The following is a 26,582-nucleotide window of genomic DNA, read 5'->3' as shown; positions in this document are numbered from 1 at the left end:
CAATTACATAAAGAAATTAATAAGATTTTCTTTATGCTGTGGCACTGGCAGCCAGGTCCTCCTCCCTGACTGTGCTGGGGAGAAGAGCGTGTTCAGTGAGAAGAGATGTGTGTTGACAGCCAGCACGACAGACACGGGTGCAGCACTGCACTGTGCCAGCCAACTGTCGAGAGCTACCATCACAAGTGGTCAAAGGCAAACCCAGCTACTAGATTTCGAGCAAAACTCAGGGACAATGGTTGGGAAAATACACCTGAATGCTCCAGATATGTTCTTTCCCAGTGCTGTCTGAGGCTTGCTCACATGGAGAGATGTGGATCTGGTTTTGCATGGGGCAAAGCTGTTATGTTACCAAACAGGAGGCGTTCTGCAGAGGAGAGAGAGCAGTGCCCACGGTCCTCCATGGCTGCCATCTCTCTCCTGTGATTCAAGAAAAACCGAAAGCAAGCCCTAGAAGTTTTCTCCTTTTCCATGGTGACACAACAGAACAAAACAGGATTTCCTTCAAAGCAGTATCAGGACAGGCTTAGCTGCATTCTTGCAAGGGTGAATTCAAAGGCCACAGAGTGGAATTTCCAAATGCATTTCCCTTCCTACACCTTTCTCTTTCATCTTCATAAATCTGTGCCAATTTTTATAGAACCTCTTTTTCTGGGAGGGAATGGGGACAGAAGTTGATGAGCTATTCAGAGCTGAAAGCAGATATTCATGCTGCCAGAGGTAAGGCGGTATAAAAATGTGTCAGTGTAGCAGATGGCAGCACTCCTCTCTTCATGCCTCTCACGAAGCATCAAGGTGTGCGTGCTTCTCAGAGGGGCTGTGCTTCTCAGAGGCCGGCTATGAGCTGCGTGTTGAAATGGTTGCCATGGCACTGACTGAGTCTAAGTTAGAAAGCATGATTATCCAGAATTGGCCTAAATAGCTGAACGGAAAAGGAAAAGAAAAAAAAAAACAAACCAAAAAGGCCAAGGACTTTCTGTTACTAATACAGACCCATTGGTTTTAGGCTGTTCCTAAAAAGGGAGCAGTGAGAAGGGAGAGGAGCTGGCAAGTGTGTCCTGCACCAGTCCCTGGTGGGCTACGACCAGCCATGAGCAACAGCACAGAGCTCCTTTCTTAGGGGTTTGCTCCTTTGCTCCCTTATATCATGCCAGCGCATTGGCAAACACCAGCAAAGGGCTGCTGATACCACCAGTCCCAGTGGTTTGAGGAAACCATGCTTCTCTGGAGTGGGAGGCAAGGCTTCAGTGACACAGAGTGAGCACTCACAGCACTTTCCTGGCTAGCAGGTGGCACAGTCACATTAGGAAGTGTGGAGTTGGTGCACAGAGAGGTTGGAAGGCCAAAGGGATGCACTGAGTTGCTAGCCTGGGTACAGTGCTAACCCATGGGCTCCCTGTCCCTAGTGCCATATGCCTCTTCTAGCTCAGCTACCTCTGTCGGCTCAAAGAATGCCTCTGAAAGGCTTCCTGTCTTCATTTGGAGCCTGAGAGCTGGAGAATCGGAGCTCTTTATGATAATTCATTGCCATGGTTAATCACACTCACTTGTTAAAAAAAATAATTGCACCTAATATCTAATTTAAATGTATATGGCATTATCTTTCAGCCTCTGGCACATGCTGTGTTCTTCTTTTGCTATATTAAAAAAAAGAAAAACACCACGTCTTGAGATCCTGTGGGTTTTTGCTATAAAGGTTTCTTCAGCACTAGAGTCACTTTTGAGCTTGTTTTTGAAGAACTGAATAATTTTTTCTCTCTAAGGATTTTCTTCTAGTTTTTCTTGGGGAAAAAGTGGAAGATTGACAGACTGAGGTGAAGATTTCTCAGTACCAATTCTGGATGGAAAAACATCCTCTCTGGGAGCTGCAGAGTGCCGCATCAGGGGTCCAGATGCCCGGTGTAAAATCAACAGAAGAGATTTATGCAAGCTGAGAGCATGCAGGTAGTGTCTGCAGGAGCATAGCCTGTTAGCCTGCTTGTCTTCCCTCATAGCTTTCTGAAATAGGGAAGTTTAATTTACAATAGCCTGGGGTTGATTCTGCTTTTTAGAAGGTTGTGTGAGATTAGATATGAATCTACTCAGGCCAATCCATTACATTTGATCACTTAGGAAGGATATGCCTCTCCCCTCCTCTCCTTTTAAAAGTTCTTCCTTTAAAAGGAGGGCAGACCAGCAGTACTGTAGTTAATGGGTGCTTGTTTTGGCTGGCAGAGTTGGGGTGAGAGAGATCATATGGCCTACACTTTATGGTGAAGAAAAGAGAAACTCACAAGACACCTATTTGCCCTACATTTGCTGTTTGCTGTTATTTACACGAGTCACTTCCAATTCTTGCACCTTCTAAATCCTTGTCATCCAGGTTTGAGAGCTGGGAATATCTTCCTTGGCACCAAGTCAACAACGGATCTTTTGGCACCAGCAGCCATTCATATTTTACATCAGTGTTTCTCTCTGTTCCTTTCAAACAATAATCATAAATATCAGCTTTCATTCCTAGAGCGCCTTTCATCCCAGGGGCTCCCAGAGCACTTTCCAAGCTTAACGAGCTTATTGTAGAGCGCTCCTTTATACAGGATAAAAGTTGCTTCCCATTGAGGTCTGATTTGGGGAAGAAAACCCCCAATTTATAATGTCTTCAATACCCTGGGGAGTGTTTGCAGCTGTTATTTACTGTACGCATTCCCTTACCAAAAATATTGCTTCTTACTCCTTCATCCCCCCTTCTCCTCCAGCTGAATCCAGCAGCTCTCCATTACCTGGGGGTGGAGGAGGGTGAGGAGCAAAAAATACTTGTCCTCTTTGATCTGAGGAAGTTCTTTTATTTGCAGGAATCTTGTTGTTGCTCTCGACAGTTTCTTCTGGCAACTCTGTTTCCATCTATTTTCTCATCACTGGGAAAATGCCCATGGGCAAGGTTGAATGTCCTTCTGGAGTTTTAGCCAGAGAAGTGACCTTGCATGGTTGGGCTATGCTAAGGAGCACATGAGAAACTGTAATCCTCTTCAGCATAAACTCAATTGGCCTAATTTAAGTCATATTCCCCTGCATGCAAAGCAAAGTCACTTGCTTTACCTTATAGCCAGTGACCTTCCAAATGGTCCTTTATTTATGGAAGCAATAGGGTCAGAAGAGATGATTGTTGCTGGTAACTTTTAGAACTAAGGAATTTGTTTCCTAGTGAATCATATTATTAATTTTAGGGCAACTTACATCTGACTAGCATCAATTTGTTTTCACTGGTTTCAGGAGGACTCAGCGTTGCGGGCCCTGTCCATTTCATGATGCACAGAGCTTCCTTCTCTGCTGCTCTGCAGGCAAGTGATCTCTCCTCTACTTGGCTGATAGGGGCCCAGGTGAATTCTGGAATATTCCAACCTGGAAAGGACTTTGAGTCCAAGCCCTGGCTCCACACAGGACCATCCAAAATCAAACTCTGTGTCTGAGAGCATTGTCAAAATAGTTAATGAACTCCAAAGGACTGGGGCCATGACCACTGCTGTGGAGAGCCTGTTCCAGTGCCTGACCACACACTGGTGAAGAACCTCTTCTTAATATTCCTCTTGAACTTCACATGGTTGATGATTATCCAGCCCTTTAATTTGCTGAAATTTCTCTGCAAGACCTCTCTGCAATCAGGGGAGTCTACAGCAGTGCATTCCAGACTTCAAGATGCATATGGACGATGCTTTCAGAAAAATGGTTTGCATTTTGGGTAGTCCTATGTAGAGCCAAGAGTTGGACTCCATGATCCTTATGGGGTTGTTCCAACTCAGGATATTGTATGATTCCGTGATTCTATTCTAATTTAGTCTCATCTGCAAGCCTACTTAATATAGATTCGAGTTCTGTGTCCAGACCATTTATAAAAGCACTGAAGAGAACTGACTAAAATGGAGCCCAGTGGAACCCTATTAATGACTGGCCACCAGCTTGATGTAACCCCATTTGCTGTAATACTTTGAGCCCGACCCACGAGCCAAATGTACACCTGTTGCATTATGTCTAGCTGGATGCTGGACATTTTGTCAAGAGGGATATGGTGAAAAAGAGTATTAAAATCATTGTTGAAATCTAAAAGATTACATCAGCTGGCTTCCCTTGATCAACAAGGTGGGTCACCTTGGCATAAAAGGAAATTAAGTTTGTTAAACAGGACTTTCTCCTCAGGAACCTGAGTTGGTTATGATCAACAGCTGCATTGCCTTTCAAGTGTTTTTCACTAACTTCCAGAATAATCTTCTGCATAATTTTACCAGGCACTGAAGAGAGACTGACAGGCTTGTAATTACCAGCATCTTCTTGCATACCCTTCTTGAAAACTGGGACAACATTTGCCAGCTTCCAGTCAGCTGGGACTCATGTGGCACATGAATCTCTGTTGCTTCTCCAAGGACACACCAAGAGCCTATGATAGAAAGAGGAACAAAAGCTCTCTCTCTGGTTCAGTGCTTCAACTGCACAAATGTAATTTATCAAGATGGTATTTAGATAGCCTTAGATAAAAGATACATCAAAGCATACTTTTGGCTGCTGCTCTCAGAAGTAGCAGTAAATCTCCCAAGGGAATGCAAGTAGTCAGATATGATCCAAGTTATCAAAATGCTCCATCTCTTCACTACCCCTCCTCCTCTCACTTTGGTTGAGTTGACAGGGAAGCCCTCTCTTGGGATTGGTGCATCATCTATTACCATCAGTAGATTTTAATTCAGAAATGTGTGTTCATTCTTTTCCAGCAAAATGCTATTTCAACACTAATTCTGAAGAACTTTAATTTTGTAAAGGATCCAAAAAGAATAATGTACCAACCATTATGTTTATTTTGGCCACTGTGTCTAAGTGCTGATATTAGCATTTCTGAGAGGATTCTTTCATCAGTGAATAAAGCTTTGTACCTGTGAGTAAGATCTTGCTCAGAAGGTCCTGAGTGCTTCCTTTCCTCTATCAACAAAGCTTACAAATATCAAGAGATGGTTTTGCAAGGGAAGGTAGTGCACATCCATTATTCAAGATAAGAAAAAAGCTACTGGAAAAATTCCGTGCCTATTGCCAAAGGTGCAATGAAAGCAGCACTAAATTTAAAGAAAAACTCTTTATTTTTTTTCATGTGCCATATTAGTTTGTTTAATTAATTAGAGACCTGAATATATATGTATTCAAAGTGGCTCTCCTATTTTCTTTTGGTTTTGATTTTTAAGCTAAAATCCTACAATACAACTTCAAGCACAGTGATTAGTTCTCACTGTCACAGAAAGACAAGCAGACCTGCACTAGCAGTAACAACGACTGCTGAAAATATTTTGCTCTTTCCAGACCATGACCTCTTCTGTGGATGTCAGCAGAATAAGCATACTTTTATAAAGTACCCTCAGATCTTGCCTTCCCTCCTGCTGTTTTGTCACACTTCTTGCAATTTGCCTTAAATTACTTGCTTTCACACCATGGTGCTGTTTATTTAAAAAAAGCAGTTTGTTTGCTCTGCACAGACCCACCTGGGATGCCACAAGCATTGGAAGTGGATGGATTTTCCTGCCCTGCCAGCAACTAGCTTTTTTCCCATCAGTTTGCTACAGGTCTCTCAATGATGGAGGAAACACCCATTTCTGACAGGAGGCTTTGACAATTGCCACTGTCCAAATTCACATTTGAAAAAAGATGACATATGTCTGGCATCCAGTTTGCTTACAAGTGCCCCTTTCATATGGAAGATGATAGGACTAGAGGGAACAGCCTCAAGTTGCATCACTGGAGGTTCAGGTTGGATATTAGGAAAAATTTCTTCTCCAAAAGAAAGGTGAGGTGCTGGAATGGGCTGCCCAGGGAGGTAATGGAGTCACCATCCCTGCACGTGTTCAAGAATGTGTCAATGTGGTACTAAGGAACATGGTTTGGTTGGGAAATACTGGTTGGACTAGATGACCTTGGTGGTCTTTTCCAACCGTGGTAATTCTGTTATTCTATAATACTTTGTGAGCAGCGAGTCTCAGCCATCATTTATATGGCAGAGGAAGAAACTATGAATGCAATGAGAGACCTAGGACCATAGAATTATTAAAGTTGGAAAAGACCTCTAAGGTTATCTAGTCCAACCATCCACCTACTGCCAATATTGCCCACTAAACCAGGTCCCTAAACTCACCCTACATTTACAGCTCACTCTCTTCTATGGGAAGTCCTCTCAGAGGGCTGTAAATGTGAGGTGTCTCTCGAAGAGTTCTCTGCTGGAGCTTCTTACCACCCCCATACACTGCTGGGAGGAGGTTTGGTTGATGCTAAAGGAAAACTCTGTGGGCTATCTTAGAATGAGTGAGTGGCTGCTGAAGGGCTAGTAGTGTACACCAGGGATGTCACTGTGAGCAGCCAAAGAGGAGGCAGCATCTGCTCTGCCACAGATAAACACTTCCCTACACCTAACCAGGGTGATTTCCCTTCAAGCTGAGGTGTGAGGCCAGCTGTCTCTCACATTATTGCTTCCACAGTTGAGATAAGGGTACTAGGGGCACTGCCACCTAGGCAGGCAATCTTTAAGTGCAGCTGCAAGTTGCCTGTTCTAATGACAACAAGCCTGGGTGGTGAGGAAGAGAAGACAGGTAGCAGCATTGATACTGCATAATGTAATGTGATAACAGATATGTGACTCATTCTATCCAGAGGCTTTAGAATAGGAAGTTGGATAAAAGATATAAAAGCAATGGGATTTTTTTTCCTTTTCAGCGAAGGTCACCGCCAGGAATAGCATGGGAAATAATTAATGGAGGAAGAAATATTCTCCTTCAGATGAGAAGTATTGTCTTGTTCTGCAGTTCTGTTCCCATACAGGGGGTCTGGTAACAAAGCCCAGCATGCAGGGCTTTCTCCCTGGTGCTGCTGATGGCACCGCCTGCTCTGTGCTCATCCTGCAGAGACGTGGGAGGCTGTGACTGATGCGCTGTGCCGGCAGCACCTCCAAGTGTAGACCACAATGTGACCTGAATGCTGTGCAGGAGCGTGGTGCTGCACTTTAATTCCCTCACCTTGGAGTGGAAATGGACTTGCTCTCAGAGCTCCCATGCGACAGAGGAAAAACCTATTACAGGAAAGCTACAAAGAGCAGAGGTAAGCTCTTACCCACATTTTCCACTGGTGTTACTCGCTTTGGAGAGTCAGCTCATTTCGGCCAGGTTCCCAGACTGCTTTTTGGTGTTCATCCAAAATAAGACTGCTTTGAGCTTTCCTACCCCCAAATGGCCTAACTGAAGTCAAGGAATGACCTCAGATGCACGGATGCTCCTCCACCTAGTTCTACAATGGGGTGGGGCTAGGACACAACCCCAGACTGGCAATCCTTCACTCTCTCAAAAGGAGCCACTTGAGGACACTGGATCTCAGTCTGGATCTGACTTTCACAGCTGTCCCTTTTCTGTGAAGTGATAAAATCCTGTTGCAGAAAGCTTTAAGTCAATTCAGAACTGTGGCCATGCATAAATGCTGGGACTCTGGATGGTAGTGCTTATAATGCAATTCAGTATGGAATATTTGGGAAACAAAGATCAATCCCATTCTGGCAATCTATCACTTACATGTTTTAATATTGACGTGAAGCTTGGCCCTTTCACTCTACTTGCTTTCTCACTTTCCGAGGCGTGTATTGCTCTTCTGGCCACCTTTACATGGTCATGAGATTTGGGGTCACACACTTACCTGAGGATTTCACAGCTGCTGCTCCTTGAGATGACTGCAAGGGATGACTCAGCTGGATGGGGTGACTTGCTGCTCTCACATTTATTTTCTTAGCATCTATAGAGAGAGAGCTCTATAGATCTCCATAGTCTTGTTAAATATCATAACTCTTGTTGAACGTGGGGTTTCTGGGCTATCTTACCATAGCTTTTATTCCCATTTTGTTAAAAAATAAAAAAATAAAAAAAAAAAGCCTTTTAATTCAAGCTGTTCCTCCCCTCCCCTGCCGTCCCAGCTTTAACATATTTGCAAGTAGACTCTATCTGTGTTAGAAGTTGGTGTGGTGCAGTGGAAGCAGTAAATCCCTGATTAGATTAACTTACCATTACCTTATTTTGAGGTACGTTTGGGGCCTCTCATTACAAAAAAGGCATTGAGGCCCTGGAGTGTGTCCAGAGAAGGGCAACAAACCTGTGATGGGTCTGGAGCACAGGTCTTAAGGGGAGTGGCTGAGGGAACTGCTATCATTCAGTCTGAAGAAGAGGAGGCTCAGGGTACCTCATCGCTCTCTACAACTACATGATGGGAAATTGTAGCGAGACAGAGGTTGGCCTCTTCTCCCAGGTAAAAGCAATAGAACCAGAGTGAATGGCCTCAAGTCATATCAGAGGAGGTTCAGGTTGGATATTAGGATACATTCTCCGGAACAGCAGTGAGGTATTGGCTGCGCAGGGAGGTGGTGGAGTCACCATCCCTGGAGATGTTCAAAAAACATGGAGATGTGGCACTGAGGGACATGGTTAGTGGGCATGGTGGGGGTGGGTTAGAGGTTGGACTTGATGGTCTTAGTGGTCTTTTCCAACCTTAATGATCCTACGATTCTATGAGGTCCCATATGGTGCGGACGTGAACAGATCAGTTATTTGGGTAATAAAGCAGCTGTTTGGCTAGGCTGAGCAGTTCTCTTAGTCTTTCTTGAATATTGCTGATCAACCCAATTCAACCCACTGGCCCTTCCCCAGCCTTCTCCTTTTCCATACCCTTACTGTGCATATACATAAATAAACAATATGTGTTATGTATGTATGTGTGTGTGTGTAGGCAGCTGTGCCTGCTGCAGGGATTTCCTCCCAAACAATACCTGTTGTGCTAGCCATTGCAGTTCTATTGGTTCCCATGCTCTGAGCAGTTTGAGTTTCCTGCTGGCTCAGCAGCAAGACTTTCAGAGCTTTTTATACTTAATCTTCTCTGGGAGCCAAACAGAGGAGTGCAGTTTGCCTATGAATAGAGAGCTGACTGGGCAGGAGGCAGGAAGCTTGCTTACCAAACCGTGTGAACCTCTCAAGGGGAGGAAGGGGCACAAGGCTGCTGGCTGGGCTCGGGGAGGCACTGCTGCAGCCCTTGCCTGGCACACCCACCATCAGCATGTGGGGCTGTGATGATCCTGCTCCAAAGGAGGGGAAATGGGTGTGAGATGGGAAGGGACAGAATGGAAAGAGAATGGTAGAAGCAATGCAGAGAGGGGTTAGAGAGTAGAAAAGAGTAAGGAGGCTCTATTTGTTTGTTTGTTTGTTTGTTTTTGCGTGAAACCATGTACATGGCCTCCTTGCATAGAGCATATCCACTGCACCTGTGCTGCTCTTTCTGCTGCTGGCTCAACAGAAGTTCTGTTTAAATTGCATGTGTCTGATGACTGTGGCGTCTCTATTTTCAAGGCCCATTGTTTCTTGTTTGAAGACCAATTGTTTCTTTGCCTCCAGCCCCTGGGAACCCCAACAGCTTACTGCTGAGTTGACATGTTCTGCTCTGAGTATCTGTCCTCAGCTGAATCTGTTTGGGAAGCTTCAGCAAAAATATTTTTGCTTGCTTATAAGAAAGAGATGAGAGGAACAATCTTTTTTCTTCATATTCAAACGTTCTAAAATTGATCAGTTGAGAAATTCCAGCACTTTCTGCCTTTGGAGCAGAGACCTGAGATTTGGCAAATATCTGGAATTTGCCTTTGGTTGTTCTTCACAGGGAAAAAAAGGTTGAGCTAAGAAACCTTAGAAAAAAAAAAAAAAACAACAGCCTCAGATCCCAGGCACTCAAGAGAAACTTCTGAGAGGCAGAGGCTGGATTCTCTGAAGGCACCTGCTCAGTGGAGACTTGTTCAGGTCTGGCAGCTGAATCACTGACGAGAGGCTGGGAGAAGTGCTGCAGCCTCGTGCTGCAGGTGTGGAGCGGCAGCTCTTTGAATTTGTTTTTCCACACTGACAGGGATGCTGCAGTGCTGGAGCAGAGGGTGGAGATGCTCTCAGAATACCATGCTTCCAGCTGAGAAGAGATGCAACAGCCCTGGGGGTTTCTGCCATGTGGGAGTTCTCTGTTGTCAGCAAATATTTGGGGAACCCACTGACAAGGGCTGCAACTCGTTCCTGCCTGCTCCCTCAGCAGAGACTGATGGTTTGTCAGCATTCAGTTCATCTGCTTTTCAAGCACTGTGGAATTAACATGGGAAAACAAGAGCCAGTGCTGCTGGTGAGTCCCATGGCTGCTGGGACGCATCATGGCATTCCTGCAGCTTTATTTCAGTTCGCTGCCTGTAAATCGAGGAAATAACACAAACCCAAAGCAGGTTGAAAGTATGGGAAGTCTGTGGGATCAGGCACTCAGTAGTTAGGAAACACTTGATTTAAAATTGCCCTTGCCATCTGAGCACAGCTCCCGTTTGCATAGCCATTGTGATAGAGCTGCTTTTAGCTGCAGGATCGAATGCAGAAAATAGTGCCTCCTATTTTGTTTTGCTGGCCCACAGTGTCAGAAGAAGATGTTAGTGCTATGGCAGTATGGGTTGAACTTGGCCACAGGTGGGAAAGCTTCCGACAGCCACAAAGGCAGATTCCGGTTGCCTGGCTAAGTGTCAGTGCCGGTCTCTGAAGACTGAGGCACTTAATCTCTCTATTTGAACAGAACAAGCTAACATATATCTTGCTAATCTTATTCTGGGAGACAGTTGAATTATTTTAGCTTAAAATTACCAAAAGAGCCTGCCTGAGGCACACTTCCAGCACAGAGTTTCTCAGCATGAGCAGTTGAGCTTTGGCAGAGCTCTAAGTAAGGGAAAGCAGTCATTAATGGAGGCGTTATGCAACTCTCACTGCAGGCAGTGCTCAGGTGGCAGAATGGCAAACTTAGGCTCTGTGGATGGATCCAGAAGGAAGGAGTACGTGTGCTCATAGCATCCTGCCTCTGTGCCTTTGGGTAGCTGATTGGTACTGGCAAGCCACGGTAAAGCATGAAGAGAAATGTGGGATTTCTCTTTCCCTTGCATCTGTGGGAAAAGTAAAGGGAAGAATTTGAAACATGTGCCTTAAGCTATTGCTGGGATCTTCTTCCAGAAGACCAGCCCCTGAATAGTGGCCCTTCTTGAAGGAGGACCTCTTCCACCCACCGCTGATCCCTGGTAAGCCCCTCTCATGGACAGAGCCCACTTCTGCTCCTAAGGGCACCCAGATGCTCGCTACATGACAGGGACGCTCCCCTTCAAGGTGACAACATCAAATGATTTTATCACCCTCTATGGGATTTATTTACTCAACCTGTAATATTTAGTTATTTAATTTATTATTTATAATAAATATTATAAATCATAACAAATATTATGATGTTAATATTTAGTTATTTAATTACTTAGTGATTCTGTTGTTATTCTTTGCTGAATGCTGCCCAGTTTGCCAATGTCTTCTTTGGCGTGCAAGTGCCTGCAGTTGTTTTCTCTGTTCAGAGATTTCTCCAAATACGTTTCATTGCATTGCCCGTGTTCCAGGTGGGAGCTTTTTGGATGCTGTTCTCCTTCTCAATCCCCCATCTCAGAAGGATCATTTATGAGTCTAAAATCATAACAAGAATATACAGCTCAGTCATTTTTCCCTTCCTCATTACTAAATCCAAAAGAACCCTTTTGTAAAAAGAAATGCTTTGTAGGTTCATATTCCATCATCCTGGGAAACAATTCCTTCCCACATACAGCTGCACTGAACACAGCGGTGAGTTGCACACAGCGGGCTGACAGGAGGACCTGGCCTCCCAGGCAGGGAAAGACAGAGGCACGGGGTCTCGAGGCAGCTCCTGTTGTGTTGCCCTAAGCAGGGGACTGGGAGCTGCTCCAAAACTGCAGGAAATATCTGATCCACCCAGTTTTCCTGTGGCTGCTATGCTGAGTTTTCTCTTTTTGAGATCTGAATCCTTTAAAGCTTTGTTTGCAGAGGTGAATGAAAATGAGCTAGAGCCTATGGAGAGACCTGGAAGCCATTTGGTGCAGAACAATCATAGAAATCTGACAATGAATGTGAGCTTCTTTTTAACTGAAAATAACATGTACATTTAAAGAGCAGAACGTGCATGTACATTCACAACGGCTGCTATCAGCAGCTCTGGCACTTTCTCTGAGCATTAAGTCCTGGTCCTGGAGATTGTTGCTGCCCCTCAGGCTTCTGTCCATCTCTGTGCAGTTCCCTGCAGCATTTAAGCCCCATTAAGTGCATGCATTTTCTTTGGCTATTCAACTCCAGCCACTTTTGGGAAGAAATTGGTCAGAATCCTTGAACCTAAAATAGTCGAATGTCTGTCCTTCCACTGAAAAGGATCTCATTCATCTGACAAGCGGTGCAAAATGCAATAGGTAATTTAGTTCACGCATCCTCCAAGAAACCTGTTGTTTGAAAACCAGGCAAGTGGTTTGCACAGAAGCAGATAAGGTACTTTATGGAAGCCCAGCTTGTTGCACTGCATGTCAATATGTTTGCTTTCATAATGTGTGTTACTTTTATTATCAGGCTCTTGGTTTCTACCACTCTCTTTAGAAATATGCCACCATGAGCTGCTGCATGGGGAGTGTGGCCTTTCAGACACTCCTGAAAGTATCTGTCATGCTCCCAGAGAAATGTCTTTGTTCCAGGCTTGTTCTGAGCATGAGAATTAAAAATCAAACTGGAGATGGTAAAAATCAAACTGTTTCCAGCACAAGGAAACAGCCAAAGTTATTTTAATGAATATCTTTCCATACCTGCCAATCCACCCTCCCCTGCAGGAAAAACAACTCTCGAACGAATAGAGCATATGGCAAGGAAGATAGAGTGCCCATGCCAAGTTTGTCTTTGCCTAAGCAGAACTGGCTGTAAGATGCTGAATCTGCAGATCTTCCCTTGGAACATGCTCTTAAGGAGAAAAAGGAAGCACTTTCCCGTTGCTGCTTTAGTCTGGCTCCTGTGGTCTCTCTGTTCAAGTCCTCAATGTGCCGGATATTGCTGTGGCTGTAACTCCTGGACTCAGCTTGTTGCCCACCAGTATCTGTGTCACTGGGAGTATGGGAGCACTGCTGTATTGTTGCTGCCTAGAAGTGAGGTGTTCAGCCCAAGTCCCTTTGCCATGACTTGCTCTCCAGTCAGGAGGCAGCCACCTACCTCCACAGATTATTTACCTGATCCTAAAATAGGTGTGAGAGATGCCTTTCTCTCTCCATCAGAAAACTCTGGATGCTTGCTCAGCCTGTGGCCAGCCCTCACGGCTTGGTCTGTCTGTGCACAGCATGGCCAGCTCAGCCCTATCAGAGGTAGCTTATGGGAGATGCACTGGTGGAGCACCCTGGAGCAGTGTGGGTTCATGGGACCTCACCACTCCTGCTCTGAAGGATGTAATGTGTCAGAGGAACTGTAGTTTTGGTGCTCCACAGCAGTATATATCTCTAGAGTTACAGCTGAGGTTTGAGTGGCTAAATTTAGAAGTTAGGCAACCAAGACCTTAACTGGACCTATCTCTGCTGGGATTGAAGCTATGAAAAAGTTTGTGTTGTTATTTTTTCTTTAGACAGTCTCAGACCTGAGGGGAGAGGCCACTGCTCCACCTGGATGCATGCCATGGAGGGACATCATGGGCCAGGAAAGGGTTCTTCTCTCTCAGAACCTCCTCCAGCACATTGGCCTGGAGATGAAGTACCCACAAGTCAGGAAGGCCTCCTGCTGTGGACAGTGAGGTCTCTGTTTCCAGAAGGTAAAGGATACCCTGCAGGGTAACAAAATTAATGGCCTAGGGAGTTCCTTTGTTTAAATGAATGCTGGGAGAGGCAGCGGAGGAGGCTTGGTGTTTCACATGGTTAATGTTCCCTGTCCTCTTCCTAGTCCTCTCATGGCAACCTGTGTACTTTGCAATGCAAAGACACATGAATCTCTGCTCTACAGAAATGTAAATGTTTTGATAAAACCATTCTTAACAAGTTTGATTCGTTTAATCAGCTTGATTAACTGCAGAGCTTTATGCTCTTTAATCAGGAAGGATTCACTATAAATTATCATTTCTTGCAGTTCTGTGAAGAACACTGTGGTGCACAGGATCCTGCTCCCTACCACCATGGGAGGTTTCCCTCTGGAGCACCCAGACTTGTCCCCATAGCCCCACTGCAGGCTCCTTGAGAGACTCTCTTCTTTCTTGCCTCTGCATCTCCCCAGTGATCAACCTCATCTTGCAGTGTAAGTTCAGCTTGCCTCTTCTTCCAGCAAAGCCCACAATAAAGGAAGCACAAGTATGCTTCACAGTTCTCACCTTGAGCCTCACAACTCAAACTGGGTTTTCAAGGGCTCGCTGAAAAAAATTCCCAGGCTTACCAGCAGCAAGAGTAAAAAAAAAAGTGTCGATCAGAAAATCTCAACTCAGGTCCACATCACAAATGTTTTTTTCTCTCTCTCATTTAGGGTGGCAGACTGACAGGCTGTAAAGTAAGTCCAGCTGGAAAGAAGATCATTTTGTTGTCTTATGTCCAACCTCATTTTTCAGCACTGAATGTCCAGTGGTGCACCTGTCTGAAACCTCCAAATACCTGGAGATTCCACACAGCAATGATATTTTTTTAAAACAGACCACTTATTGTCCGTGCTACATTTCTCTGCACCTTTTAGTCAATATCCCAGATGAAAGAAACAAGCAGAAGATTGAAAACAACTGAAGTCTCCACTCAAATTTAGATTCTGCAGAGAGCTCCTTCATGCAGCTGGAGCTTTTATGAAGTCTCCACACCAGTGGGTTTGCTCTTCACACGGTGTGTACTCATCTCTCATTGCACTGCAATGAGTGCTGCAGAGCCACTCCTCAGCAGGTCCCTGGGGGTTGTGATCAGAATGCATTGGCTGAGCAGCATGGTTCTGTGGCTCTCGTCAGTCCCAGGCCTTTATTCCTGCTTGACTCTCAAGTGGAACTGCCCATGAGATAACTGCATATTTCATACAAAAGGAGTAGTTTTTGTCCTTTCTCCACATTTCCATGGCCAAGCCTCACTTACTATCTGTAAAATTTTGCACCCTCAGAACCTAAGCACTCATTTCTGAGGAAGGATTCCTGTTGTCCAGTTTCCACTGGAACACTTCTCTCAGTTGGCTGGCCAACTTCTCACACCTTGGCTTAATGGAGGTGGATCTCAAACCCTCTACTGCAAAAACAAAGAATGAAAAAATACCCTTAATTTAGCATCCAAGCAGCTCCCCATGGGCAGGATCCAGGACCTAGAGCAGACAAAGTCAGGGAGAGGTGAACTTGGAAATGGCATGTGAGATCCATCACTGGTGGTGCAGGAAAGCTAGCAGGATGCTTGTCTGGCTCTGCAGCCAGAGTCCTGCACGCATTGCCTCCACAGGTGGGTGGTGCACGAGGAGACATTCTGCTTAGAGGAAGCCTGGTCTTTCCTCACCTTTGACATTTCTACGCAGTGAAAAAAGCTCTTGGCTGTTTTCCGGAAGCTAGGATTCAATGTTGTTTTTTTTTTTTCTTCTTTTTCCACACAGACTAAACATTCATGTCATATCCTGTCCAAGCAGTTGTTTCAATAGCTGCCCTGACAATGAAGGCACTTGGGCTTAAGTGGCGAATTCTCTGTGACCAGAACTGCTCTTAATGAACGATTACACCTTTGTAAGGCCAAAATGGTTGTTATTCAGCTTTGGCTTTTGACAGAAGCACTGAAAATGTTTCTGGATTGGATGTGAAATGTTGTGCAATTTCTATAATACCAAGGTGGTATTAATGGGAAAAGGACACAATCTGTCCTTTTCACATTAATAGACTAAACAGCAAAACAGGAGTGGGAGCATTAAAGCTTCAGTGGTTTCATACTCTCTGAATCCATTGGAGTTTTACAGCTCTAGCAAGGGGAATATTCAAAAGCAGAAGAAATCATAGAATCATAGAACGGCTAGGGTTGAAAGGGACCTCAAAGATCATCCAGTCTCTATCCCTTGTCACCAGCAGGGTTGCCAACCACTGCTGCAAGCATCAGATCAGGTTGCCCAGGGCACTATTTATCATGGATGTATAAGATGGATGTATAATTTTGGATGTATAAGAATATGTGTAAGAAAATGTCTAAGAATATACTAAATCTGAAACCATATATATATGAACTCAAATTGGCTTTTCTTTTAATTTCTTTCTCTTTGAAGATGTTGCTCAAATTTGGAAGGCTCTGGCAGGGGCAGGCAGGACTCTGGAGAAATAGGTGACCCTTCATTGAGGTGGAGAGGTTCAGTGCTGTCCTTCAAAATGGCTTCAGCTTGTGCTGCAGCAATGCTGCATGTGCTTGGGTTGGAGGAGGCTGCAGCTCACTGCAGTCAGAGGAAACGGAGAAAACTCAATCCCGGCTCAAGATGCAGCACAGTTCAGGCTGCTTTGAAATAGAAATTCTTACAGTTGGTTGCTGGATCCAGGGAGGACGCAGTAAGATGTCACTGATTACCTCCTGGAGAAGCCACAGATGACTGATGACTGTTAAATCACTTTTTCATAGTGAAAAGCACACGGCGGTGGGATCTGCACCGGAGGCTGTTGCATCACACATCGTGGTTTCAGCAGAGCTTTGCAGAAAAAAAAATGAAAGTAAACTGTGTTATTTTGAGCCTGAGCAGTGAGTGAGTTCTCAGTATCTAAATGAGAGCTTTTAGAGTCAGCTCCAGGTGTTGCAGGAAGTGGTGGAGGTGACTCAGTAAATGTCACACTTCCCTCCAAGTCAGTTGTGCTGTCCAAAAATAACACTCCTTGGGCATCTGGCTGCTCGGCATGGCCCTGCTGTTTTCGTGGCACTCAAAACATTCCTGCTCGGCACTTTCCTGGTTTTGCACCACCTTCCCTGTCACAAGTGTTTGCTTTTATCTTCCTGTCTCTGTTCTTCCCCATAAAGCCAGAGACATGGCTAGTTGAGTTTTGCACATCTCTGAAAACAAACATTAATCCCTTTCATCCTCATTCCATAGCTTTGATGCATTTTCTTAAATATTTATGCCTCTTGCCTGACCACCGTTTCCTCTCCTGCTTCAGCTCAACACATTTCTCACTGCAGCTGCCCTGTTGAAGCATTGCTGAGGGCACTGACCACACACAGGCTTAAGCAGGCAGACAGCAGTACAATGGAAAAGAGAAACCTTTTGTATCTGGCGGTGTGGGCTGTCCCAGGACAGCACCAGATGGAAAGAGGAGAGGAGCCAGGAATACAGAAAAGCCCCAAAGACTGTGTTAGGTTAGAAGAGAAAGTGTGAGCATGTCATCCCAAATACTCCCTCCCTCCCAACTTAGGAAACATGAATGGGCCCACAGCTGGAGAACTGCGTAAGTCAGAGCATCAGATTTTGGTGCATGGGTCAGCTACAGGCTGAAAGTGCCAGATCAGTGGAGGCGTTGGGATCTTTGCTGTTCTTTATGGACAAGTCCCATAAATTTCTGCAACTGCTGCTTGGTTTGGATTTTGTAAATTGACACTTTTGTTTTCATCTGGGCCTTACTTGAGAATGATTGTTATGACAGTTGTCTAACCACTGGGTTATCTGCTCCTATGCCTGCAGTAATGCTTCAGACTAGGTACTGCTGGCTTCTTAAAACTAACCCTTATGCTCTCTTACCCACAGGCATCTCAACCCTACAGATGTTATCTCACAGAAGTGGGTTGAGTGCTGGTCTTGGAGAGGGATGCCCAAGCTACGTCATACCTGCTATTAGAGATATGGCCATACCTTACATGCTGGTGGTGAAACCACTCTGGAGTCCTGTAACAGAAATGCTAAGTCATAGTCTGAATCAGTGATTGAGCACCTGGTGGGAAGGCAGGGCCAACCCAGGGGAGCTCAGGTGCATGCAATACATCTGAGTACCCAGAAGGAGTGGAGCCAGGATCCACCTCTTCCCAGACCTCATTTAAAGGTTGGCAGGGGAGGAAAGGGTATTTTTCTGGGGGTCCCTGTGTTCCTGAAGTCTTCAAAGGGTAAGTAGATTCTTTCCTGTGTTACTGTCTCTACAGCTGCTGCATTTGAGCATATTCTCGCTTGGTGCAGGTTAGGGCTTCACTACTACGCTTCCATTGCTATGCTTTCCACTGTGTTATAACATCACAAGCCCCTCGCTGTAGCATGACCATCACCTCTTGCTTTTACAATGACAAAGTTTCCTATTTTTCTATCAGTAGTTCTTGGCTGGAGCTGCCTGGGCTGCATGTCAGTCCACACAGCTGCTGTCTCCTCAAGGAGGATGGGCTGACTGAGAGATGAGGTTGGACCCTGCCCTCTGTGCTCTTACTTGTGCCTCCTGCACTGTGTGGTGGAGGGAAGTACATGGGTTGGCAGTAGTGGGAAGAGCAGCGGGCACTTATTTTGCAGGACATCAGAATGCCTGGAGCTTCTTGGGCTGCTTGTACTAATTATGGTGAACAGTAGTGCTGTGACTCTGTCCTGTACTTGCCCCTTCTCCTCTTCCGTTTGTGTGCCCAGGTCAGAGGGATAAGGTGGATGTGCTGCTGTTACCAGCTTGGTTCAGCTGGAGAATGCTCTCCAGAGCAAACCTTCTTGTTGTTCCCACATATTCTGCTTTGGGTTACATCATGGGGTGGTCTCAGAGTGCACAGGCTGGATGCACTGTGCAAGAGACCAAAATGGAAGGTGCTCTACAGGATCACACTGACTGTCTGCAGAGCCATGCTGCAGTTAGCCCAAAGAAAACCTGTAACTGTATGCTGATGATATGGATATCAGGCCGTCAGCCCCAGTGCTGTGTGCTAGACTCATGCCTACACCGGGCCTGCAGTCTCCGGCCACAGTGCTGCGGGTCCCTCAGGGCTGAGAGCTGGTGGACAGGCTCAGGGCATGATCCCAAGGCACAGCTGTTTCTTCTGGAGTTGGTACATCATGGGCTGTGGAGTTTTCATCTGTGGATCAGATGGGGGTTATCTTAAGCACCAAGTACGGAAAATGGAGGCTGTTCTCATTCTTGCTTGTCCTGAGGAGACTGTTTGTTGGTGTCTCCATTTTGTGTTGTCTTTCCTCACACAGATTTCCAAGGCCTCTGTTGTTCTGCAGTACAAGTTTCTACCTTTTCACTGACTTAAATGAAGGAGCCCTTTGGAGAATGATGTTGCCTGGATCTTAAATACTCTGAAGCATTTGATCATGAATTTTGGATGCATTCAGGGCCAGATTTGCTGATTTACAAGGCATATATTCCTGCTCTTCAAAATTTGGGAATGTGGGGGTTTTGGGAGGACTGTAGAGGGGCTTGATTCAGCTGGCAGTGATATCAAGGTGGCTGAACACAGCAGCATGCCTGCACAAGGCCTGGCCCTGCAGTCTCCAGCTGGGGTGGGCAGCCATGGCTGGTGATGATTCAGTGCTGCTGAGCTGGGCAGTGTGTTCCCTCAGGGATGTGCAAGGAGCATGGGGTGGGGGGGATGCAGCGGGCAATGGGCTGAGACTGCTATCCTGCAGAGCTGGTAGGACTACTGAGGCTGTGGCAGGGCCTAGAAGGCTTCTGTGGGGCATAAGAAACACCAAAGCACTGCTGGCTGCATTCCTCTGGGTAAGCAAGCTGTGTGTTGGGCTGGTGGAGCAAAGGTTCATTCTGTCCCGTGGACCGCTGTGGAATTTTCAAGGCAACATGGATGGTGTGGAGATGCCTGAGTATGTGGGATGGCTCTGAGACCTCCCCAGCAGCTGCGTCTGCTGCACTCATGGCAGGTATAACACTGCTTTAGCAGAGCTTTGCATAATTTCTTGAAGGGAAGGATTTAGCAAGACAAGAAAAGAGGAAATGCAAATGTCTTCCTTTTATTTTTATTTTTTGGGTCGGGCAGCCATATGCTCACGGTGCCTCCATTCACTCCAGCAGCTGCATATGGTAGAGGCAGTGACCGGAAGCTGCGGTCCAGCTGTGTGTGTGTAGATGATGCAAAGTCTGGAAAATAACAAACATGAGCTCTCCAAGCAGGGGCATGGCCGTTACTGCACGCGCGCTGTAATTCAGGAACTAACAGATGTCCCCAAGCTTCGTGCCTGGCCCAAAAGGGACATAAGAAGGGAACTGGTTCAGGGTTTATGCACAGCTGCGCGGATCAGATGACACTGTCAGCTGAATCTGCCCCTAGCCAGTCCTCATTTATCAGAGCAGGAACCCTGACCTTTATTTGGGCACAGAAATACCATCTTGGAAGGCTCTGCAAAGAGGGAGAGCAAGGGCCATAAGAATCCAAGGCATTTCTGTAAAGAAGAGTCTGGTTACAGACTGAGATATGCAGCCCTCCATAGCTGTATGCTCCTCACTGGAGTTTGCCAGAAGCAGTCCCAAAGGATGCTTTCCAGGGGCCAGGCTTGTGGAACATTTAACATTTCCACTTACGTTTATCCGGGGTGACAAGCACTGCTACACACGATGGTCTTGTTCCCAACTCTGCAAGGTGGGGGCTCAGACTTATGGTAATAAGAGGCTGTTTAGTGGCCAGCCCAAAATGAGTTGGCAGCTGCCATCAGGTCCTGTGTCATGAAACCACTGTACATTGGCAGCCTCAGTTCAACAGAACAAGCTGGGACATTTTTCTCAGTCTTATTTGGAACACAAAACCTGAGCTTGAGCTCTGCTTTCACATGGCATGGTGGCCAAAGATAGCTCTGCAGATCTGCATGGCCAGGACTTGACCATATTTCAAAACACGGCTGAAAAGGGGAAGTGGAGAACCCCTGTGGATTTCCTTTCCACCTCATCTTCCCGGGTTGGGCAAATGATGCCTGGGACCGTTATGGCTGCAGCTGAGCTCTGAACATACATGGCCAGGGCACTGATGCCATGAGACAGGGCACTAGGTCTTCTCCCATTGGCCTCAGTGAGATAGTGGAGGAAAAATAGGCTGCAGCCTGGGTTGTACTGTAAGGTCTGACCATGGGAGAATGCTTTCTTTTAAGCAAAGGCGTTGCTTAGCATTTACCTATTCACAAATATTCTTCTTTCAAAGTCATGGAATCATTACAGTTGGAAAAACCCCTTAAGAGCATCTAGTCCAATCATCAACGCATCACCACCATGCCCACTAAACTGTGCCACAAATCCATAGGATAACTTTCTTTTGCTATTGTGTAAAGCAGCAGGGACTTTCCATTTGCAGAAAGAAGGGAGCATAGGTTGGTGGCTACAGCTCAGAAGTGCAGCTTGGAGATAAAGCATCCATTAACCTGCAGGCACTGCCTTGCAGAGTTCTAATTACGGGCAGCTCTTAATCCCTTGTGTTGTTTTTTTCCTAAAATGCACTGATACAGGCTGAGAACGAATCCTGAAAGACAAGGCACTCAAGGGGACATCAGCAGCTTCTCTGCAGAGCAGAGTGGTGTTGTGCAATGCTTATCTGAAGAAATCTGCAATTCGGAGTACAAGGAGTTTGTATCAAGGCCAGGTCTACGGCAGTGGCCCCATGGGAACTGTAGTTTCCCTCCCAAACATGACTTGATTCAAGACCTTGCTCTCAACCTTTGCAGCAATTTGTGTACCCTCAAATTTCAGTTTCATAGTTTTAGAAAGCAGCACAAAAAGCCCCTCAGAAGAGCAGATAGAGTGCCACCAAGCTGCATGGATGGTCGCAAGAAAATTGGTAGACTGGGAAATGGACGAGGAGAAGGTGCCAAGGTTAGAGACCATATAATTTATTTATCACAGGACTAGTTCTTCCACTTACATTTCCTTCTGCATGGTGTCCTACTGTCTATCTCTGTGGGGTTGTGGGGAATGGCCACACATCTCGGTTTCCTCAGACGTCCTCTTTTCCCTCGCTTGTCCTGGAGATCCTGAAACGCAATGGTGCCTGCACTGTTGTTTCGTTAATGCAGCTGGTTCTTAATGGCCCAACGATATTTACTTAGGTCCTGTGGCCCCACAGGGGAAAAAATGGCTCTTTTAGCACAAGAAGCCTGATGGAAAGGGTGGTTTATGAGAGGAACAAAGTTTTGGGAAGAGAGGAAAAGTCAAATGAGTGCAAACACCAAAGCTATTCCCTTGCTTGAAAGGAATACTAAGAAAACTTGCTCAGTGGGTCATGATGAGCTCATTCAGTCCGTTAGATTACTGGAAAAATCTTCCACTTTGAAAAGTATGCATGTGTCTGTGTTGAGTCAGAATCTGGCAGAGCCGCGTTAGTACACATTTTTGTTGTGAAAAAGTCCCTTTTGTCTTTTGTGAACCTGAAAAACTTCTGGCCTGAGTAGGCTTTATGTTTCAAAGTTTTTTTTGCACAGAAAATGAAGGTGCTGCACTGTTGCATTTTGTAGGCAGTGTGATATCTCTGGGCCTTAGGTGGGTCGGTTTTCTTACTTGCAATACTTTTCTCCAGTGTTGCGCATCCCTTTATTGCTGTCCAGGCAGCTTTTATGCAGTGTACAAATAGCAGTGCATGAAAACATTGCAGGCGCACCCCTGCACATGCTCACATGCAGTTCATGTTTCCAAAAGTTTGCTGTAAGCATAACAATTTTTTTCTGCTGAACTTCTTGGCATACTTTCAGTGCAAAGCTGGCAGCTTTCGTACAATGAATGCAGCCTGAAGTGTGGGGGCTCAGAGAAAATAAGGAGATCTGTGACACTGAGAAAACACAGTCACAGACACCACAGAACTACGCTGGGATGAGCACAGTAGCTGCAGGGGAGGGGTCATGGTCAAATATGCTATTTCAAGCAAAATCTGAGAGGAGGATGTGTGCTTGGCCACAGGAAGAGCGTTGTCTTAGTCAGAGCAGTTAATCATGCAACATGAAGAGAAGTACGTATAGCAAGATTTCTGTTTCCAGCAGTTTTTCCTCCTCTGAAATGACTTGCATGTATTTTTGCCTTGCTATTTGCAGTATGGCAGCATCTGCGCCCGGCCTTAATGAAAAGCCGGCAGCTCCAGGCGGTGTGAGCCACGCTGCCGTCACCAAGCTAACCTCCCCATGCCTCTTGCAGGCAGACAGAGACAAGGAGAGAAAAAAAATGTCCGGTGACGTCAATGAAGACCACACTCTGCTGGATAATATTACTGTGTGCCTCAACCGCCCACTCCCTTTAATTTACTAGAAGCTAAGCAAGCTGTTTTGAAACCCATAGCTTCCAGCGTGTTTACGCTGCTCTCCCTCAACCAAAGGCTACTAATTGTCAGGAGCTTGAAAGCTACCTGATGCCTCGTTCAAAGCACTGAAGCAGAGGGGATTTCCATGAGTAATAATTTCAGTCTGTGCCTGCGCAGCACACTGTAGGCTAGAGTAAATTGATCCAGCTGCTTGCGAGGCTGGATGGAAAAGTGCCCAGGGGGGCCAGAGCACAGCACCAGATGGAGCTGGATGTCATCACGTGGGGCTCCCAGCTGCTGGGCATGCTCCAGCCTGGCTCCCAGCAGCAGCTCGGCAGGCTGGGCTGCACCGCTCGCAGCGTGTGGTTGGGTCGCCAGTGTGTGTTGCAACATCTTCTCTTGTGATGAAGAGGACGATTTTGGATTAGCCAGAACTGTTGTCGTCTTTTGCTCAGCTGCGATCTTCTCTGTGACAACGACTAAAAAAGCTTGCGAGAGGCCGGCTGCCTCCACAAATAACCAGAACTGGCAGGATTAACCTGTAACCCGGGGCGGTGTATACACACATCCCACCAGCCAGATGGCAGAGTTCAAAGATCCGCTCACTTCCTGGCCGAGGTTGCACAAGTTAATTTTTATCCTTGTTAAAAAGAAGTAAGAAAATATAGCAATAAAATGTTTGCTGCTTGCTATCTCTGGTTTTAATCACCCTTGTTTTATTCCTTTGCATTTTGCTATTAAATAGGTTTGGGGAATGTTAGGAAAAGGCATTTTTTCTTTTTTGTGGAGGTGTTTAAAATCCTGCTTGGTGTCTTTGTTATTTCACTGGGATATTTGTTGATCAATTCAATTTAGTCTTTTGGCAAGGAGTGCAAAATAAGAGGAACTAATTAAAATAGCAGGAATGCAATTCACTTTTTTTTTTTTTTTTTCTCTAAATGAGCAATTCAATTAGAAGCACAGTGAGAGCTGGCACCCTGGATCTGGAGGTTCCTATGTGGAGGCTCCCGCAGGCTGAGGCTGCTGCAGTCGGGGCCCTCTTGCCAGCGATGCAGGGAGAGCACCGCACTCACGCGGTACTGCAACACGTGGACATTGTGCCACCCATGTTTACACACATGCTAGAGCAAAAGTCAGTGTATCTAACCATGAGGGCGCTCTAGGTCCTTCCTTGGCCTTGAACATCTGACTTTCCTTACCTCAGTGGTAACTGTGACAAGAATGGCTGCAGAGTGTGATGTGCTGATAAGCACTGGTGTGCTCTGCTATCATGTGGATGTCATGATGTGTAAGCAAAGGTGAGCATCCCAGCCAGCAGATTGCAGGAGCAGGAGGGGAAGAGTAAAGTTCACGGGCTGTTTTCGTGAAGGTTTGTCCTTGCTGGCTGAGCCATTATTGAGCATGGCTGAAGAGCTGCTGGCAGTGCAGCCACAAGCCTGCAGGTACCCTTCAGGAGAGCAGCACTGGGAGTTCCAGGCAAGGAGTTCATGATTAATTTTGCAGGCATTTATTGTGCAATATGTAATGGCCACCAGCCAGCTCAGAAGTTAAGCCAGAAAATGACTGTCAAATGAAACAGTTACGTTTGGCAGATCTCTCTGAAGCTGCTGTGCAAAACAGGCATCTTGAAGCTGGGTTTTCCAGATCTTCTGCACAGCTTGTTCTTGTATCACGGTCCTCTTCATTTCACCCTTTCCAGGAGATGAATTGGTTTTCACTTGCACGCTGTGTAAGTTTTAGGTCAGGATTTTTCCTATGGGCAGCCCTCTCTGTGCCCTGCAATCAGCAGCAGCTCTCTCCTGGTGATTTGTCCTTTAGTGGTGTTGCAAGGAGCTCACCATGCTGTCTGAAAATAAACCTGCGTTTTCTCTGAGTGGCCTGTTGGGCCCAGGTGAGGGTGAGGAGCCCTGCCCCTGGAAATGTGGTGCAGTGGGCACCTTCCCGTGGCGTGCCCAAAGATGAGGCCGGCCAGCAAGCTGTGCTTAGAGGCGGTCTGGCATAAACGCCCCGGTGATAAAGCTTAATGTGTAACCAAGGGCTTTTTCTTCTCTGTCAGCACTTGGCAAGAAGACACTGTAAATAAGGATCCCTGTGAGTAAATAGATACGTGTGGAGAGGGGAAGGGAGCTCTAGAGTAAGCAGTTTTGAAATCCATGCAAGGGTTGCTTCAAGTGATAAGGTCGTTTGAGTAACCTGCAAACCATACGGATGCCCGGTTTCAAAAACAGGAAAGCATCTTATTTGAAAGCCTTCTGAGGCAACACAAAGGCTTAGAAAAGAAACTGACTTTGTGGTTAAGTGATTGTACTTCCTTATTGATATAATGATTGAGCTGGTGCAAGGCCTGACGGGATGGCGGTGCTGCTGACCGCAAGCCGAGCAGTTGTGATGACAAAGTGCTGCAACCGGCTGCGGGGCTTTTTGCAGGGATGAGAAATATCAAAGTTTCCCTTTTCATTTCCTCTTGTGCTAGTCTGAAGAGCTTTTTGTGTGTGTGTGTGTGTGTGTGTGCGCGCGCGTTTTGTTTTGTTTTTCTTCTCCTTCTCTTTTTCAGAAATGTAGCAAGAAACAAGTAACTAACCTATGTGGGCTGCCACCCTCCTCACGCTGCATGGGCAAAGCATGCCTTTGTGAGGGAATTAGCCCTGTCACACAGAATTTGCTGATGCTGTAGCATTTCCCTGCAGGTAAAACCAAGCCACATGCTTTCTGTCCGGTCTTTGTTTTGGAGTAAGAAAATGAGTTAGTTTCCATGGGATACAGATGGGCACATGTGAGGGGGATGTGCACGTGTGTGGCAGAGCGCAGCGTGATCCCTGCTGACAGCTGGATTTACCTAGCAAACAGCATCCTGTCTTACCCTAAATGACACAGCTAAAACAGGTCCAGAACAGTGAGTTATTGGTGATTAGATGTGGGGATGTGCAGAGCTGAGATTCAGGCTTTGCCTTCCACAGTGTACATGGTTTCAAGCAAAGGTTGTGCTCCTTTGCCTTCGGTTTGTGTTTGTCCACTCCCTGAGCACAGGGCAGGTACCTGCATGTGTCCTGTTCCCGCTGTGCTAGAGGGCATGTTTCTACCTCGCCATCGCCTCTCCTCAGCACCTGGGGCATAGCCTTTGCTTCTTCCTCACGGATGCAGCTGCTGTGGAGATCTGGCAGAGATGGGGCTGGCCAACAGGACACAGAGTGCTGCATTTTGAATGCTATTCAACTGCAATGTCAATGGCTCCTCAGTCATCTTATAGAAAAGAAAATATTTTAGAAACATTAGGAAATTAATTCAACTAGACTTGGAGCAAAGATTTTGGCTAAAAATTCAGGCTTCAGCCAACATGGCAGGCTTTTGCCAACTCATTGCTTTGGTCCTAGAAGCCAGCAAAAAGAAGAAAAGAGAGCAAGGAAAAAAAAAATTCGCTCCATTGCCTATTAGAATTAATTGTGCTTTTTTCTGAGTCTCATAAATCCTGCCCAAATCACGTCATCAAGCCACAGGGAAACTGAAACCTTGCCCAAGGCAGGAGCCAGCAGAGCTGTTCAGACTCGAAGGGTTGTGCTCAGGGACG

At 46.0% G+C, this 26,582-nt stretch overlaps 1 protein-coding gene and 1 long non-coding RNA gene across 2 annotated transcripts in view; both read left to right on the top strand.

Annotated features, from left to right (window-relative positions):
* Nucleotides 1-5,448, top strand: part of TOMM20 (translocase of outer mitochondrial membrane 20) — a 35,235-nt gene extending 29,787 nt beyond the window's left edge. The window contains exons 7-8 of the mRNA XM_048938387.1: nt 1,764-1,944; nt 3,250-5,448. The gene's annotated coding sequence lies outside the window, so the exon portion shown is untranslated. The remainder of the gene's footprint in view (nt 1-1,763; nt 1,945-3,249) is intronic.
* A 3,803-nt stretch (nt 5,449-9,251) lies between these two features.
* LOC125690215 (uncharacterized) lies at nt 9,252-23,892 on the top strand. Its single transcript, XR_007375552.1, has 7 exons — nt 9,252-10,179; nt 13,507-13,689; nt 14,001-14,165; nt 14,388-17,932; nt 18,131-18,216; nt 18,993-21,606; nt 22,815-23,892. It is a non-coding gene; the product is annotated as an uncharacterized LOC125690215 (long non-coding RNA).
* The last annotated feature ends 2,690 nt before the right edge of the window (nt 23,893-26,582 follow it).

Source organism: Lagopus muta, chromosome 2 (genome assembly GCF_023343835.1).
Source record: "Lagopus muta isolate bLagMut1 chromosome 2, bLagMut1 primary, whole genome shotgun sequence".
NCBI lineage: Eukaryota > Metazoa > Chordata > Aves > Galliformes > Phasianidae > Lagopus > Lagopus muta.
Note: the sequence above shows the minus strand (reverse complement) of the source record. Positions and strands in the feature narration are given on the sequence as shown.